This window comes from Hemiscyllium ocellatum, chromosome 6 (assembly GCF_020745735.1).
Source record: "Hemiscyllium ocellatum isolate sHemOce1 chromosome 6, sHemOce1.pat.X.cur, whole genome shotgun sequence".
Classification (NCBI taxonomy): domain Eukaryota; kingdom Metazoa; phylum Chordata; class Chondrichthyes; order Orectolobiformes; family Hemiscylliidae; genus Hemiscyllium; species Hemiscyllium ocellatum.
The window spans coordinates 118911749-118929485 of NC_083406.1; the positions used below are offsets into that span (position 1 = coordinate 118911749).

Here is a 17737-nt window from a genome sequence, read left to right on the forward strand (position 1 = left end):
TCAAAGAGGAAGGGAGCTTTCAACCCAAGGTGGATACTGTCCACTTCTTTATTGAACATTTCAAGTCTGATTGTTATTTTTTAATCATTCATGGGATAAGAGTGTAGTTGGCTAGGTCAGCATTTACTCACCATCTCTTGCTCCATAGGTCCCAGTTGTTTACCTGGGTTTCTCCATTCAGACAAAAAACACATTTTGGCCATGACAAACGCAGCAAAGTTACAGGAATACGATCTGGATCTGATACCACTAATGCTTCTCCATGTCTGGGCCATAATCCTGGCACTTCTGACTTAACAGTATCAGTACAAATTCCAGATGACCAGTGTAGTGAAAGGATTCTGACTAATAGAGTTTGGGTTTCTATGGGTGTTGACCTTATTTAAAAACAACAACGTCATAGAGATGTCAGTCAATCTTTCCAGAACTATACCTAAATTGTGTGTGTGTGTGTGTGTGTGTGTGTGTGTGTGTGTGTGTGACAGAGAAAGTGAGAGAACATTGCCGGTATTGTAATGGGCTCAGGAGCAGAAATAGGCTATTCAGCCCATCAGATCTGTTCCAGCACTCAATCAGATCATGGCCGATCTAATAATCCTCAACTTCACTTTCCTGCCTTTTCCCCATAAACCTCGATGCCCTTCCTATTTAAAGATCGGTCTACCTCATTCCTGAATATCCTTAATGACCCATCTTCTACAGCACTCTGCAGTAAAGAATTCCACAGATTCACTGTCCTCTAAGAGAAGAAAGCATCTACCCTGTGAAATTCCCGATGAAACTTATAATTCAATAAAGTTGTATATTATTCTTCTAAACTCCAATGAATATTGGCTCAACCTCTCCTCATAGGTCCTTTCATACCCAGAATCAACCTTCCCTGCACCACCTCCAACAATAGTATCTTTCCTTAGATAAGGGGCCCAAAACTGTATTTCAGCTGACTATAGTTTTAGTAAGACTGCTGTATATTTATAATCCTCTCACTTGAATAAAGGATAATATTCGATTTGCCATCTCTATTACCTGCTGAACTTGGATGCTAGCTTTTTTGTGACTTATGTGCAACGACTCCCAAATCCCTCTGCACTCTATCCTTCTGTTGTCTTTCTCCATTTAAATAACAGTTAGCTCCTCTCTTCCTCCTGCCAAAGTACATATCCTTACATCATATTCCACCTGCCATATTTTGCCCTCTCATTCAAATCCCTTATTTCCATATAAACACTGTCACCCTCACAATATGCCTTCTTATTTATTTTGGTGTCATCAAGAAACTTGGCATTAGTATTTTCACTTCCCTCATCCAAGTCATTAATATATATTTTAAATAATTGCAGCCCCAGTACTGATCCCTATGGCACTCCACTAGTTACAGATCACCATCCTGAAAATAACCCCCTTATCCCAACTCTGTTTTCTATTGGTTAGCTAATCCTATGCCCATGTTAACACATTCTCATCAATAACATGGACTCTTATCGTATTAAGTAGTTAACATGTGGCAACCACATTGTAAGCTTGCTCTTTCAACTTGATGCTACCATTTTATTAAGTCATCTGACATCAAACACTAAAAGTCCAAATACATCGACTGCTTCATTTTTAATCTGTCCTATTTACTCCCCTCCTCAAAAGAATTCGACAAGATTTGACAGACATGATCTTAAGAAGCCATACTGACTCGGTTTGACTGTATTGTGTATTTTTAAATGTGCTGCTATGACACTATTTATTGATAGTTTCTAATAATTTACCAAAAACACACATGACATTAACTGATCCGGTCACCTTTGTTTTGCCTCCTCCTCTTTCTAAATAAATGAGTTACACCGGCAGTTTTCCAAAGCTTAGAGTTTTCTAGAATATAAAGAAATCTTGCAAATTACTACCAATGTCTGTCTCTATAGCTACATCTTTCATACCCCAGGACGCATCCCATCAGAGAACAGGCCCTGCTAGACTGGGTATTATGTAATGAGAAAGGAATAATTTATGGATCTAGTTGCGGGAATCCCTCTGGGGGTTAGCAATCATAATATGATGGAATTCTTCATCAAGATGAAGGGTAATGTAGTTGATTCCGCAACCAGGGTCCTGAATCTAAATAGAGGAAGATATGATGGTATGAGCTGGGAGGTGATCATAATAGATTGAAGACCGTCACGTAAAGGAATGACAAAGGAATGGTAATGGGAAACATTCAAAAAGCACATGGGCAAACTCCAAAAAATGTTCATTCCTGCCCTATGCAAAAGTAGAACAAGAAAGGTGGCCAAACCATGGCTTACAAGGGAAATTACCGACAGTATTAGATCCAAGCAAGAGGCATACAAATTGGCCAAACAAAACGTGAGGAGTAGCTTAGAATTTAGCAAAGGATGACAAAGGAATTGATTGAGTAAGGGAAGATAAAGTACAGAGGTGTTAAAGAGCTGAAAATGTGTTGCTGGAAAAGCGCAGCAGGTCAGGCAGCATCCAAGGAGCAGGAGAATCGACGTTTCGGGCATGAGCCCTTCTTCAGGAATGACTTTCGCCGACAGATCCGCAGCCTCTTCACAGAGGTGTTAAAGAGTCAATTTGTTCTGCTGACCTGTAAGAAATTGGATGTCCTGGGGGGAGGGTGGTGTGTTTCTCTGTCTTGCAGGCAGAATGTAAAGATTTACATAGCCATCTCCTGCAATTCAGAATCAATTTATATAGCCATCTGCTACAGTTAAGAATCAAATCACACCCTGCAGTTAAGAAACAATTTGAATCAGATCGTGCAGTTAAGGAATGATCTAATCACATTGTTTCTGGAATTAATCAAATCACTACATTATGTCTTTGGTGACATGTGACTGTGCTGTAAAATCCTGTATAAAGGAGGACTGTTACCTTGTTCAGAGAGGTCTCTTGACACGGCTCCGCAAGCCCTGGAAGAGTGTTAAGGTTTCCTCCACAAGCTTGTACTCACTTAATAAATTTTGGCTGTTCACAGAAGTTGGCACATTGCAGTTGCATCAAGTGTGTAAGAATCTCAAGAAAAAGAACCTAACATTTATCAAAATATTCTCATCCTCACAGGGCATTTCAGTCATGTCTGAGAGTACCTGTCACATCCATCTATAACAGATTATTAAAACAGGACACATGAAACTGATCCAGAGCAAAAGCTCTTAGCAAGCTACTTTAGAAGATACCTTCTTTATACCAAAGCAAATATTAACAGTTCTCCTTTATAATGTTACTAAAGCAGGTACTTAGATATTTTCTGAACCAGTATTTTAACAAACCAAAATATTTAAATATCAAACATTGTCAGTATGGCACAATTAATACTGAAACTTCCTTTCTTGATCCAAGTATTTGGACAACCTTAATTTCAGCGTTTCTCTTTTTTTTTGAAGAGCCTTTGGTCAGAATTCTTCTCATTTTAATATGGCAGGAAGAAACATGGCACATTTGAGACCTTCCTCAGTTCACTCAGTGATGGTCCATGAATGCAAATCGAGGAGTCAAAAAGATGGAGGAGGTCGTTTCAAAAGATTAACACCAGAGTCAGATAAAAACAAATCACGTCCACAGATCCTTCATCAACCATTACGGCATAGAAAAAAACATAAGCATTGGTCCAAGATTCTTAAAGCTCTGTGAACCCTACAGCGACTGGCACTCACGCACACAAAGAGATTATTAAAACATCTTCACTTCAGTGGAAATCAGAGTGAGGAATGTTATTCCATCACCAGTCAAGGCTGCAAAGGAAAGAAAGATCAGTCGCATCCTCTCAATGAAATTACGCTTACAAAAAGAGAAAACTTTCACAGCGGATCACATGGCGTTGCAGTTTAAGCCACCCCTTTCGCCAGAAGAAAGATTTGCCGAGTCAAGTTTACAGCTCAGAAACTGAGACGCTCACAACAAAATCGTGGACAAAGTTTCCCTAGTAGTTAATATACTTTACTGTTGGGATCTGAGCGGACTGGCTCCACTTTCTCCCCCTTTTCCCGGTGACGCCATGTTGCCCTAAAAGTATTTCGAAGAGGTGGTGTGGGGAATAAAGAAGTACCAAGTTTTAGATGTTCTTCTTTGTTGAAATTCCTGATTTCCAACTTTTTTTTCTTTAACTTCTGTTACTATTGACTTTATGTTTAGCTGCAATAAAGTTTAATTTCGAGTAATCTACTTTCCTGATCACTTAAACAAGGCTTACCAGCAGTATTCCCATGCTGCCAAAAACACAATGTAGTGATTTGATTATTTCCAGAAACAATGTGATTAGATCATTCCTTAACTGCAGGATCTGATTTAAATTATTTCTTAACTGCAGGGTGTGGTTAGATTCTTAACTTCAGTGTTCTTATTCTTTCTTAACTGCAGGAGATGGCTGTGTAAATTGATTCTGAATTGCAAGAGATGGCTATGTAAATTTTTACATTTTGCCTGTAAGACAGAAATATAACACCCCCTACTCGCCCCGAATTAACCCTTCAACATCTCAGTACAATAGTAAGCTTTCAGGGAACATAAAAACTGACTGTAAAGGTTTCTACCATTTTACGAAGATAAAACGTTTGGTTATACAGACAAGCTGAAGGGCTTCATTCCTGATGAAGGACTTTTGCCCGAAACGTCGATTCTCCTGCTCCTTGGATGCTGCCTGACCTGCTGTGCTTTATCAGCACCACACTCTCGATGCTAATCTCCAGCATCTGCAGTCCTCAGCTTCTCCAATTCATGACATAATTTGGTTCTGTGTTCACTAAGAAGGACATAAATCAGGCACCAGAAATGTTGGGGAAAGACTGGGTTTAATGAGAGTGATTAACGGAAGGAAATCAGTATTAGTAGGGAAATGATGTTTGGGAAATTGATGCAATTAAAAGGCAGATAAATCTCTAGGGCCTGTGAATCAACATCCCAGAGTACTTAAGGAAGTGGCCACATTGCTGGACATCATACGTAAACCTAAAGACTTTGGAATAGTTTGCACAGATTGAAGGATAGCTAACATAACCTTGCTATTTAAGAGGGGAAGCTGAGAGAAAACTGGGAATTATAGACCACTCAGCTTGACATTACTAGTGCAGAAAAATGCTAATGCCCATCATAAAAGAATTAACAGCTGAGCATTTGGTAAATGGTGGCAGGATCACACGCACTCAGCATGAATTTATGAAAGGGAAATCATGCTTAACAAATCTACTGGAATTCTTTGAGAATGTACCTAGTAGAGTTGATGAAGGAAAGCCAGCGAATGTGGTTTATGTAGACTTTCAGATGCTTTCGAAAACATCCCACAGAGATTAGTGTATAAAATGAAAGCAGATAGGATTTGGGTAGTGTATTGTAGAGGATAGAAAACTGACTGGTAGACATTAGATTAGACTTACAGTGTGGAAACAGGCCCTTCGGCCCAACAAGTCCACACCGATCCGCCGAAGCGCAACCCACCCATACCCCTACATTTACCCCTTACCTAACACTACGGGCAATTTAGCATGGCCAATTCACCTGACCCGCACATCTTTGGACTGTGGGAGGAAACCGGAGCACTCGGAGGAAACCCACGCAGACACGGGGAGAATGTGCAAACTCCACACAGTCAGTCGCCTGAGTCGGGAATTGAACCCGGGTCTCAGGCGCTGTGAGGCAGCAGTGCTAACCACTGTGCCGCCCACTGCCACCGTGCCACCCACTAATGAATCAGTAAGGATAAACATTTTTTTATAAATGGCAGGCAGTGAATAGTGGCGTATCACAGGTAATCACTTTTTTTTAAAGATTAGATTCCTACAGTGTGGAAACAGGCCCTTCGGCCTGTGGAGAACGTGCAAACTCCACTTCTTGGACCTTAATTATTCACAATATACGTATATAATGACTTGAGCGAGGGAAATAACTGAAATATTCCCAAATCTGCAGGTGACACAAGGTAGGTGGGAGAGTGAGCTGTGAGGAGAATGCAGAGATGCTTCAGTGTGATTTGAACAAGCAGTATAAAGTGGATAAAGCTGAGGGAATTGCCATCCCTACTTCATTTTGCCTACATATGACTCCAGACCAACAGTAATGTGGTTGATTCTTAATTACCCTCTGAACAATAAATGCTGCTCTAGCCAGCAATGCCTACATCCCCTGAATCAATATGAAAAAAAAAGCAAATGGTATGTTGCCCTATATAACAATCAGATTCAAGTATTGGAGCAGTGATGCATATTGCATTTACTTCCTCTCTCCCTTTTGCTGCTTGACTATACAGTACTTTTTAGAATGCTGTAGTCCTTACTCTGAAAACTGTTGCAAAATATTTATTCAACTCCTCTGCCATTTCCACTTTTCCCATTGTTACTTCCTGAGCCTTGTTCTTTAAGAAGCCGCTCACATTTTGGCACTCCTCTTCATTTTTATATATTTAAATAAGTTCTTTGATGGCTACTGCTATTACTTAAGTGCTTATCCTGTAAGTTTACCTTCTCCCATTTACCTTTTTTTGCTCAATTTTTGAACATATGCTTTTTCTCTTTTAATGTGATGCTAATGTTAATTTCCAATGGTAATCTATGGTTATCTCCTTCCAAGAATCATTCGCTTTGGTGTGAATTACAAACTATTTTCTTGAACATCTTTGTTGCTGAACTCCTTTCCTAGTCCATTCCAACATGCTACACTCACTTCTTCATAATTACCCTTTGTTTGAGAGCAGCAGAGCTACATTCAATCTTAGTTGCTCCCTTTCACACCTGAATGCTAAATTCTATCATGTTATGAGAACTGGTTTCTCAGGGGTCTATTATTTTGTTTGTTTATTTATTATTGGGAGAGGTGGTGACACAGTGGTAATAGCACTGGATTAGCAAACGTCGAGGGGTGTGATTCAAATTCCACCACAGCAGAAGGAAAAATTTTGGGGGCAGCACAGTGGTTAGCACTGCTGCCTCACAGCGCCAGGGACCTGGGTTCAATTCTTGTCTCAGGCAACTGTCTGTGTGGTGTTTGCACACTCACCCCATGCCTGCGTGGGTTTCCTCCAGTTTCCAAAGATGCGCAGGTCAGGTAAAATGGCCATGTTAAATTGCCCATAGTGTTAGGTGCATTAGTAAGCGGTAATGTACAGAATGGTTCTGGGTGGGTTGCTCTTCGGATGGTCGGTGTGGACTTGTTGGGCGAAGGACCTGTTTCCATATTGTAGGGAATCTAATCTAATCTAATCCAAAACCTTCCACATTATACATCAACAGATCCAAAATACCCTGATCCCTGGTTGGATCCACAACATATTGTCCTACAGGTTTAATTGGAAGCACACGAGCTTTTGGAGCGCCGCTCCTTCATCAGGTGGAGGAGCGGTGCTCCAAAAACTAGTGCTTCCAATTAAACCTGTTGGACTATAACCTGGTGTTGTGTGATTTTTAACTTTGTACACTCCAGTCCAACACCGGCATCTTCAAATATTGTCCTAGGAAGAAAAAAAGACTATGAACTCTTCCTCATGACTAGTTCCATCAATTTGACTTTCCCAATCTACATAATATCAACATCATCCATGGTTAATGTCCTGCCTTTTTCAAATCCCCTCATTATGTCTTGATTTATTCTCTTTTCAATGTATCACTATTGTTAAGACACCTGCAGATGACTCTAACAAATGTTTTCTTATTGCCACACGTATGGATTCTATATCTCCCGATTCAAGATAATTTCTTGCTATTGTACTTAATCCATCCCGTACTCACAAAGCTACCCCACCACTCCTTCCTACCTATCTCTTTGAAAAGTCAAATAACCTTGAATATTTAGTTTTCAACTTTGATCTCTTTACACCCTATGTGGATATATATTTACACGATCATACTCATTAACCTACAGTCGTGGCACTAATTTGATCACCTGGAGTGTAAAAAGAGGGCCATTTTTAATTTAGAAATCATCAAGGATCATCATGCAAAGTACTGAAAAATGGAGTATAATGTGGGAAAGTGTTAAATTCTTCATTTTGCAGGAGGAATAAAAAAGAAGTACATTTTCTAAAGGTAAGAGGTTGCGGTGCTCCGAGATAGTGGGAGACCAGAGTATGCTCATACATGATTAACAGAAGATAAGCATACAGGTACAGCAAATCATCAGGGAAGCTAACAGAGTGTTATGGTTTATTATGAGGGGAATTAAATGCAAGAGTAGAGAGATTAAATAAGCACATGGATGATTTTAGGATAGTGTAGGGGGACGAGCTGAGAATAGTTCACAGGTCAGCGCAACATCGAGGGCCAAAGGGCCTGTTCTGCGCTGTATTATTCTATGTTCTATTATGCATCAGTTATACAGGGCATTGGTGAGACCACATTTGGAGTACTATGTTCAGTACTGGTCACCATACTTACAAACCTACAAGATCGAGAAGGGTGGGGGGCTTGATCACGTAGATGTCAAGACAATGTTTCCTCTTTGTGGAAGAATCTAGAATGAGGAATCATAGTTTAAAAATAAAATGGGCACTTACAAAGAGGAAACATTATTTCCTCACAGAGGGTTGAAAATCTTTGAGATTTCTTTGCTCAAAAAGCAGTGATGTGGAATATTTAAACATTTTTAAGGCAGAGGGAGATAGACTCTTAATTATCAAATGAATTTAAAGATTGTTAGAACATGCAGGAATGTAGTGTTGAAGTTAAATCCAATCAGTCATCATATTATTGAATGGTGGAGCAGGCCCTCAGAGCTAAGTGACCTTCTCTTGTTCCTTTTTGAGTGCACATTCATACGATTTTGGCTCAGAAAATCCAAACATTGGAATTTGAAAGTAGTTTTGGAGTAGACCAAACTGAGTCAGAAACAATGATATAAATTTCCTCCCCATGTCCTTTCCTCCTCTCATCCCAGTTACTGTCCTTTCAAGTCTGTCAGGACACACAACATTGTTCTGCCTTTCTCATATTCCAATCACTTAAGCTGAACTATCAACATATTTTAGGGTAAAAAGTGAGGTCTGCAGATGCTGGAGATCACAGTTGAAAATGTGTTGCTGGTTAAAGCACAGCAGGTCGAGAGATCCAAGATGGCGGCGACTCAGCAAGTCTGAGTTTACAGTGCTCTTCCCAAAACCTGGGTAAAGTGAGTTACTCACCCCCACCACACTTACCAAACCACCCAAAAAAATTTTCTAACCTTAATTAGCTGTTTACTATTATATTTAAGCAGTTTAATATTAAGTGGATAATGAGTAAACCAAAGGGATCCCACAGCTCTCAGAAAACAAAGACCCCTCCCCCACCCTCCTCTCCTCCGGCTGCAGCTGATGTAAAAACAGGCCTTGAAGAGATGATTGCCAGGCTGGAAACGACACTCGTCAATTTCATTGCAGAATCCAGACAGAGATGGAATGCATTCGAAGAAAAGCTACAAAAGTACAGCCAGGCTCTCGAGGAATTACAGGGCCGAGTGGAGGGGGCGGAGCTAAAGGCCACGACCTCCGAGGCTGCAGCACAAACAGCTGCAGAACAGGTGCGAGCTCTGGAGCAGAGAGTCCGGGCCTTTGAAATCTACATGGATGACCTGGATAATAGAAATCGGAGAAAGAATATCCGTCTTCTGGGCCTCCCTGAACAAGAAGAGAAGGGACAGTTAGTAGTATTTCTGGAGCGATGGCTGCCCCAGCTTTTAAACCTGGGGGCTGAAACTGACCGGGTAGGGGTGGAGTGGGCCTACCGGGTCGCAGTACGCGGATCTGGCCCAAACCAGCGCCCACGCCCGGTCCTGTTCCGGCTGCAGAGTTATAGGGAGAGGCAGATACTCCTGGACGCCTCCAGAAAGCTTGGAAAGGATCCTAAAGCTATGATTCATGAAGGATCCAAGATTATGTTATTTCAGGACTTCTCCCCGGCTTTGGCACGAAGGAGGAAGGCGTTTGATGAGGTGAAGAAATGTCTAAGGAACTTAAATATTCAATACACCTTACGCTACCCAGCGACGTTATGCTTTAACCACGAAGGATCCGAGTATAATTTTAGATCACCAGAAGAGGCTAAGGAACTTTTAGACTCATTTAAATAAATCGTAAGAGACAATTTATGTTGGCTTGCCTCTTCCACACTCCGTGGGGAGAAATGGATACTTTACTCTACTTTACTTTTGCTTCTGGGAGCAGGGTTGTCTTCCCTTGCTATTTTATGTTATTATACTTAACTGTAATTTGTTGGAGTTGTAATTTTATAGTTATGTGTGTTTGTACGTGGTATTGATGCTATCAGATATACTCAGGTATGGGTGGGGAGGGGTGGGGCGCTCACTGTTAACTCTAGCTCGGTATTATATCTAAATCCTATTAAGGAGCGCCCGGGTCAAGGGTGGGACACTGTTTGGGAGAGGATATGGTGGACCTTTAGAAAGGAAGTAAGGCCCCCTGAGAATAAGGGGGAGGATCTCCATTCAAACATGTTTTATTTTTTTTGTTCTTATTGTTTGGAAATAGTTTCCTTTTTATTATACTGTTATGAGTGTATTAGAGAACATTTTCTCTTGTTTGAAGGATGTAAGTGACTCAACTATACACTCTGGATAATTGTGGATTAGATTAGTAGTTAACTGAGTTTCATTGTTTTTCTTTCTTCTTTAGTATCATTCCTTTGAATTTTGATGATTATATATTTAAGATCTATTTTTATATTAATGTTTGTGCTTGAAAGTTCTGTTTATTTTTGTAAATCTGTCAAAATATTAAATTTCTAATAAAAATATCTTTAAAAAAAAGCACAGCAGGTCAGGCAGCATCCAAGGAATAGGAAATTTGACATTTCGGGCATAAGCCCTTCATCAGGAATGAGGAGAGGGTGCCAGGCAGGCTAAGATTTGAACTCAGATTTCTCCAGTTTCCTCATTTCCCCTCCCCCCACCTTGTCTCAGTCGGTTCCCTCAACTCAGCACTGCCTTCCTAACCTGCAATCTTCTTCCTAACCTCTCCGCCCCCACCCCACTCCGGCCTATCACCCTCACCTTGACCTCCTTCCACCTATCACATCTCCATCGCCCCTCCCCCAAATCCCTCCTCCCTACCTTTTATCTTAGCCTGCCTGGCACCCTCTCCTCATTCCTGATGAAGGGCTTATGCCCGAAATGTCGAATTTCCTATTCCTTGGATGCTGCCTGACCTGCTGTGCTTTAACTAGCAATACATTTTCAACTATCAACATATTTTGCCTTAACAGAAAGTTAGTCAAGTAACTTCCAAACCAGAAGCATTGATTAGAAATTGACAGATTGTTTAACGACTGAAGAAGACTAAGCCTTTGGTTTTGAGAGCATTCACTCATGATGGCTTCACAGTTTGCACGAAAAGGAGCAATTGAACTGACTAAGGATTTGAGATGCATGGGTAATCTCTCTGGATTTAACATTGTAAAGTAATGTAGTTAGGAAACAGAGGAGTCTTTGTTTGCAGTGTGTTTTAAGATCTTTCAAATCATGCTCTGCATTTGGAAAGCTTGGTTATTTTAATTTATCATTTGTCCTTTTACGTAATAGAGTCATAGAGATTTACAGCATGGAAACAGACCCTTTGGTCCAACTTGTCCATGCCGACCCAATCTAGTCCCATCTGTCAGCAGCTGGCCCATATCCTTCCAAATCCTTCCCATTCATAGGAAGGCATAGGATGCCTTTTAAATGTTGCAATCGTACTAGACTCCACCACTTCCTCTGGCAGCTCATTCCGTACACGTACCACTGTGTGAAAAAGTTGCCTCATAGGTCTCTTTTCTATCTTTCCCCTCTCACCCTAAACCTATGCCCTCTCGTTCTGGACTGCCCCCCACAGGGAAAAGACTTTGTCTATTTATCCTATCCATGCCCCTCATGATTTTATAAACTTCTATAAGGTCACCCCTCGGCCTCAAACATTCCAGAGAAAACAGCCCTAGCCTATTCAAACTCTCCCTATAGGTAAAAACAAGAACTGCAGATGCTGGGAACCAGAATCTGGATTAAAGTGGTGCTAGAAAAGCACAGGTCAGGCAGTATCCGAAGAGCAGGAAAATCAACGTTTCAGACAAAAGCCCTTCATCAGGAATAAACCCATCCAGATGCCTATTAAATGTTGCAATTGTACTAGCCTCCACCACTTCCTCTGACAGTTCATTCCATACACATACTACTCTCCCAGTAGCTCCCACCCTGGCAACATCTTTAAATCTTTTCTGAACCCTTTCAAGCTTCACAACATCTTTCCAATAGGAAGGAGACCAGACTTGCACACAATACTACTTGGAACCATACTGTCAGCCTTTGTCCCTGCATCAAAATCCTGCACTAATTGTCCTAACAGCACTGTACCTCTTACTGCACCAGATGGCCAGCAGCAGTTTGAAAAGGTATAAAATTCTGCTTTATTTTGCTTTTATTCTGTCAAGAGAGCTTGGCTAGCTGAGCCAGCATTTATTCTTCATCCTTCCCTATCCTTGAGAAGGTCAATGTGAGATATCCTCTTGGACTGCTGCAGTGTCTTTGGTGTTGATACATCAACAATGCTTTTATATAATAAGTTTCAGGATTTTGACCCAACAACAGTGAGGGAATGGTGATATACTTTCAAGTAAGGATAGGGAGAGTCTTTAAGATTGAATTACAGGTAGTGTTTCCATGTGTCTGCTATGCTTGTCCCACTAAATACAGTAGTAGGTAGGGATCTTGGATTTGGAAGGTGCTGTCTAAGTTGCAAATTTCACAAATTGGTGAACTTCAGCAGTGAATCTTTGTGGACGTGGTGCTAATTAAACAGGCTGTTTTGTTCGGAATTATGTCAAGCTTGAGTATTGCATGGGTAAGTCAGCAGTATACCATCACATTCCTGCCTTTTAGAAAGGCTTTGGGCAGTTAGGAGGCAAGTCACTGTGCAGGATTCCTAGCCTCTGACCTACTCCAGTTCAGTTTGTGGTCAATGGTAACCCTGCAGAATTTTGATAATTGGGGATTCAATGGCAATGATGATTATTGTTAAAGAAAGTTTGTAGCTTTGTGTGCATCTGGCTCATTGAATGACCATAGTGTTATCTTTCTTAAAAACTCCATTAGGCCCGGTTTCATTCCTGTCCGGTAGTAACATCAACTGGGACCATAATACCAATCATTATTTTCTGAGGCAAATAGGAATTGGCATAATTATAACTTTTCTAGTATTGCGTATAGTCTAAAAACAAATGTTAAAATATGTAAATTTCATTCTCATTATGGGAGGGTATGATGAACACCACAATTACCAGGCCAATATTTCATCACTGTCAGTGTATAGCTATTAACTACAAAAGCAGCCCATTGTAAACATAGCCACAAGATAGTGTCAACTGCAATGCCAACAAAGTTTTTACCATGCATAATAGAGCTCACAATGATGGAACTACCAGCGGATACCCATAATGCCCTACTTGATGTCAAGTGAGACAGAATTCTTGAAAGGCTCCTTGAAGAGGAGTTAAAAAGAAGAAACATCAACTGTCATAATTGTCTCAGATATTTGCAGTCATGCAAGAACTAAGTATACCTTTGTGAAGTCTTTTTTGATATTAGTGATCAGTTTGTGGATTCCAGGTAGGGCATTTGGATTCTCATTCTTAATTACTATGCAAAAAATCCTACCAAATAGACACATCAATAGCAGATGATGGCTACATTCAGCCTTTGCTGTTGTAATAGTCGTGGTGGATATCCTATCAACATCTACTAATATGATTCAAAATGAACATCTAGAGTCTATGTATCGCTGAAAAGTTTTGTTTTCTTCATACAGGGAAGGGAAGAAACAGGAAGGAAAAGACTTGGCTCTGAAAAAAGATTTGATATGTTCTTAATGCTTTCCCCCAAATGTAAAGAAAACTTAAAAATGTGTTGCAAGTTGAATTTTGACCTAGATTTGCATTCCAACTATTCAACTATTTCAAAATCTTTAGACACAGGTAAATCGCTGGGAGAAAAATATCACGAATAACATAAAAGAGGTAGACGTCTACCCCATAAATAATCCAAATGCAAACCAATCACAAAATTGTAATTATTTCTAAACAGTACAGTAGATACTGTCAAATATTAGTGCTAATTCAGAGTCACAGAGTCATACTGCATGGAAACAGATCTTTCTGTCCAACTTGTCCATGCCAACCAAGTTTCCCAAAACAACCTAGACCCATTTGCATGCATTTGGCTCATATTCCTCTGGACATTTCCTATTCACATATCTGTCCAAATCATTTTAAATGTTGTAACTGTACTTGTTTCTACCACTTTCTCTAGCAGTTCCTTCCATACATGACCCACCCTCTGTGTAAAAAAAAGTTGTTCCTCGTGTCCCTTTTCAATCTTTTTTCTCTTACCTTAAAATTACGCTCTCTAGTTTTGGGCTCCACAACTAGGGAAAAGACATTTGCAATTCATTCTATCTATGCCCAGGATTTTGTAAACTTCTAAGGTCACCTCTCTAGTAAAAGAAAAGCCAGTTTATCCTACTTTTCAATATAACTCAAAATTCTCCAGTCTGAGCAACATCTTTGTAAGTTTTTTTCTGCACCCTCTCCAATTTAATAATACAGCAGGGTGACCAAAATTGTGCACAATACTCCAAAAGTAGCCTCACCAACATCCTGTACAGCCGCAACATGATGTCTGAACTCTTATACTCAATGGTCTGAGCAACTAAGGCAAGCCTGTTCAAATGCTTTATCATCCAGTCTACCTGTCGTGCAACTTTCAATGAACTGTGTACCTGAACTCCTGAAACTCTGTTCTACAACACTTCCGAGGGGCCCTACCATTAACTGTGTAAGTCTTGCCCTTGTTCACCTTCCCAAAACATAACACCCTCACATTTATCTAAATTAAATTCCATCTGTCACTCCTTCACCCATAGGCCCAATTGATCAAGATCCCTTTGTAATCTTCGATAACTTTCCTCACTGTCTACCGTACCACCAATTTTGCTGTCATCTACAAACTTACTAACCATGCTTCCTATATTCGCATCCAAATTGCTTATGTAAATGACAAACAACAGTGGACCCCGCAGAACAAATCTGATCACAGAATTTCAGCCTGAAAAACAACCCTCCACCATCCCGAAATGTCAATTTTTCTGTTTCTCGGATGCAGCCTGACCTGCTGTGCATCTCCAGCAACACATTGTCAACACCACTCTCTGTCACCTACTGTCAAGCCAATTAGATTACAGATAGTAATAGCTATAGGAATAGAAAAGTGACAATGATATTGTATGAGTACCAGCATTAATACCCTGAGAACACAGCAACGTGCTCGGCTATCTGAAATGGCATAGAAAGCCACTCAGTTCAACAGCGATTAAAGATTGGCAAATGTGGTTTTGCCTGCAACACCAAATCCCATGATAGAATTGAAATTAACAACCAGTTGTGACATAATGCACAGAAGCCCAAAGTTTAAAAATATATAATACTAATAAATGGGGATGGACTGACTACAAATCTATTAAATTTTGTTTTACTTTCTGAATGTTTAAATTCTACCTAATGCCAACAATGTCCTGGGTCTATCATCAAGTTGCTATACATTTATAGAGGAGGTCAGTAGCTAAGACCCTCCCCGAGGCTCACTGTAGCAACAGCATGTATTATCAAAAGAAAACTCTCAAAAAATTCTTCAATAGCAAATCCACAACCTCTAGCAGCTACATGGAGAAGGACAGCAGAAATATTGGACTACCACTGCCCAAAGGAGTCCTACTAGATCAATCACCACCATCCCGACTAGGAATCGTACTGTCATTTCTTCGCTACCTCTGGGATTCAGCCCTGGAGCTCTCTCCCAAACGGCATTGGGGACCTTGAGTCCAATATGACTTTTCTTTGGAACACTTAGACTAATGCAAGAATGCACAGCACACCTTCTCCAGGTTCCATAAGTAGATAAAGTCACCATACTTATACCAGACCACATGTACAACTGGTGCCAGTTTAACCTGCGGGTGACTATGACTCAGGGGAGGGACAAGCTGAAAGGGAGCATCCTTGATGGTAACCAGGAGGTGAGGGTATTGAGCCCACTGCATCATTATAATGCAAACTTGCCATCCAGCCAAGGGAGCTCATTTAGAGCTGTGTGGAGTTTGCACATTTCGCCCCATGTCTGTGTGATTTTCCACTGAGTGCTCTGGTTCCCTCCCTCAGACCAAAGATGTGGGGGTTAGGTAAATCGTCTATGCTAAATTGCCCATAGTGTTCAGGGATGTCTAGGTCAGGTGCATTGTTCAGAACTAAATACAGGGTAATAGGGTAGGGGAGTGGGTCACTGTTCGGAGTGTCAGTGTAGACATGTTGGGTCGTAGGGCCTGTTTCTACACTGTAAGGATTCTATGATACAATACGGTGGACTCTGCGCAAACTGAGAAAAAGCGGATTTTCATTCAGTGGTGCTGCCATGCACCCCCACCAGCAAGGGTGACGCGCATGCGCAGCAACCAATGTTTACCTCCACAGAGCGGCCCGAGGACCGAGCGACGGTTAAATGTTAACAACGGCTTCCATCTGTCACCAAGAGAAGCAGAGATCATATTCTCCGTGTATACAACATTCTACGAAGAGTCTCTTGTGAGAAAAGAAAGACCTACAAACCACAAAAAAATAAGAGCCGCCTCACCTCTCGGCGTTTCTGGGCAACGGAGCTCGGTGCTGATCTCGCCGCGATTCAGCAGTCCTGCCGAAACTTGGCATCCTTCACTTCTTTACCTTGATTATCCCCCCCGGGGATACAGGAGGAAGATTGCAGGTTTTTTTTAAAAAAAGAGAAAATCTATTTATATTTGAAAACAAATCACGAAGCGCCCGAACCGCCACCTTTCGACGGTCCGGTTCAAGGCCGGCATTGCCAACAACGACCGCCAACAACTGGTCAGGTCCTCCAGTATCCCGACCAGCACCGCGCCTGCTCCCAAAGGGGCGGGGCCGGCCTTTTTTCCCCCTAGTCCCATTTAAACTCATATACTGAAGGGCACAGTATTTTGCAAAGAGAGGGTAAAGGGGTATTTAAAGAGAAGGTAGATAGATTATTGAAATATTGGGTAGTACAGGGCACTGTGGATCTACCTTCCAGCATGTGAACTGCAGCCATTCAAGAAAGCAGCTCACCACTCATCTTCTCAAGGGCAACTAGTGATGACAATAAATGCTGGCCAGGCATTCATGCCCATGTTCCACATGTTAATAACAAGGGTGCATGATTTAAAAGTTGAGGAAACTTTATTCTTACACCAGATGGTGGTAGAAATCTGGAATATATTGCCTGGGAGAGTATTAGATTAGGAACCCTACAGTGTGGAAACAGGCCATTTGGCCCAACAAGTCCAAATCAACCCTCCGAAGAGTAACCCACCCAGACCCATTTCCCCCTGACTAATGCACCTAACACCATGGGCAATTTAGCATAGCCAATTCACCTGACCTGCACATCTTTGGACTGTGGGAGGAAACCAGAGCACCCAGGGGGAACCACGCAGACACAGGGGAGAATGTGCAAACTCCACGCAGACAGTCACCTGAAGTTGGAATTAAACCTGGTTCCCTGGCGTTGTGAGGAAGCAGTGCTAACCACTGTGCGATCCCTATGACAGGAAACCTCACAACCTTTGAAAAGGTATTTGGATGAGCAGTTGAAGTGTCATAAAGTTCAAGGTGATGGCCCTAGTGCAGGAAAGTGGGACTAGAGTAGATAGTAGTATATTTTTAGCAGTGCAGACTCTTCGCTA

General features: G+C 41.2%; 1 protein-coding gene across 4 annotated transcripts in view; it reads right to left on the reverse strand.

The window, feature by feature from the left end:
* The window catches only part of emsy (EMSY transcriptional repressor, BRCA2 interacting), a 93808-nt gene extending 76919 nt beyond the window's left edge, over window positions 1-16889 (reverse strand). For all 4 annotated transcript variants that reach the window (XM_060826316.1, XM_060826315.1, XM_060826317.1 and 1 more), the window contains exon 1: window positions 16633-16889. The gene's annotated coding sequence lies outside the window, so the exon portion shown is untranslated. The remainder of the gene's footprint in view (window positions 1-16632) is intronic.
* Window positions 16890-17737: the final 848 nt, after the last annotated feature.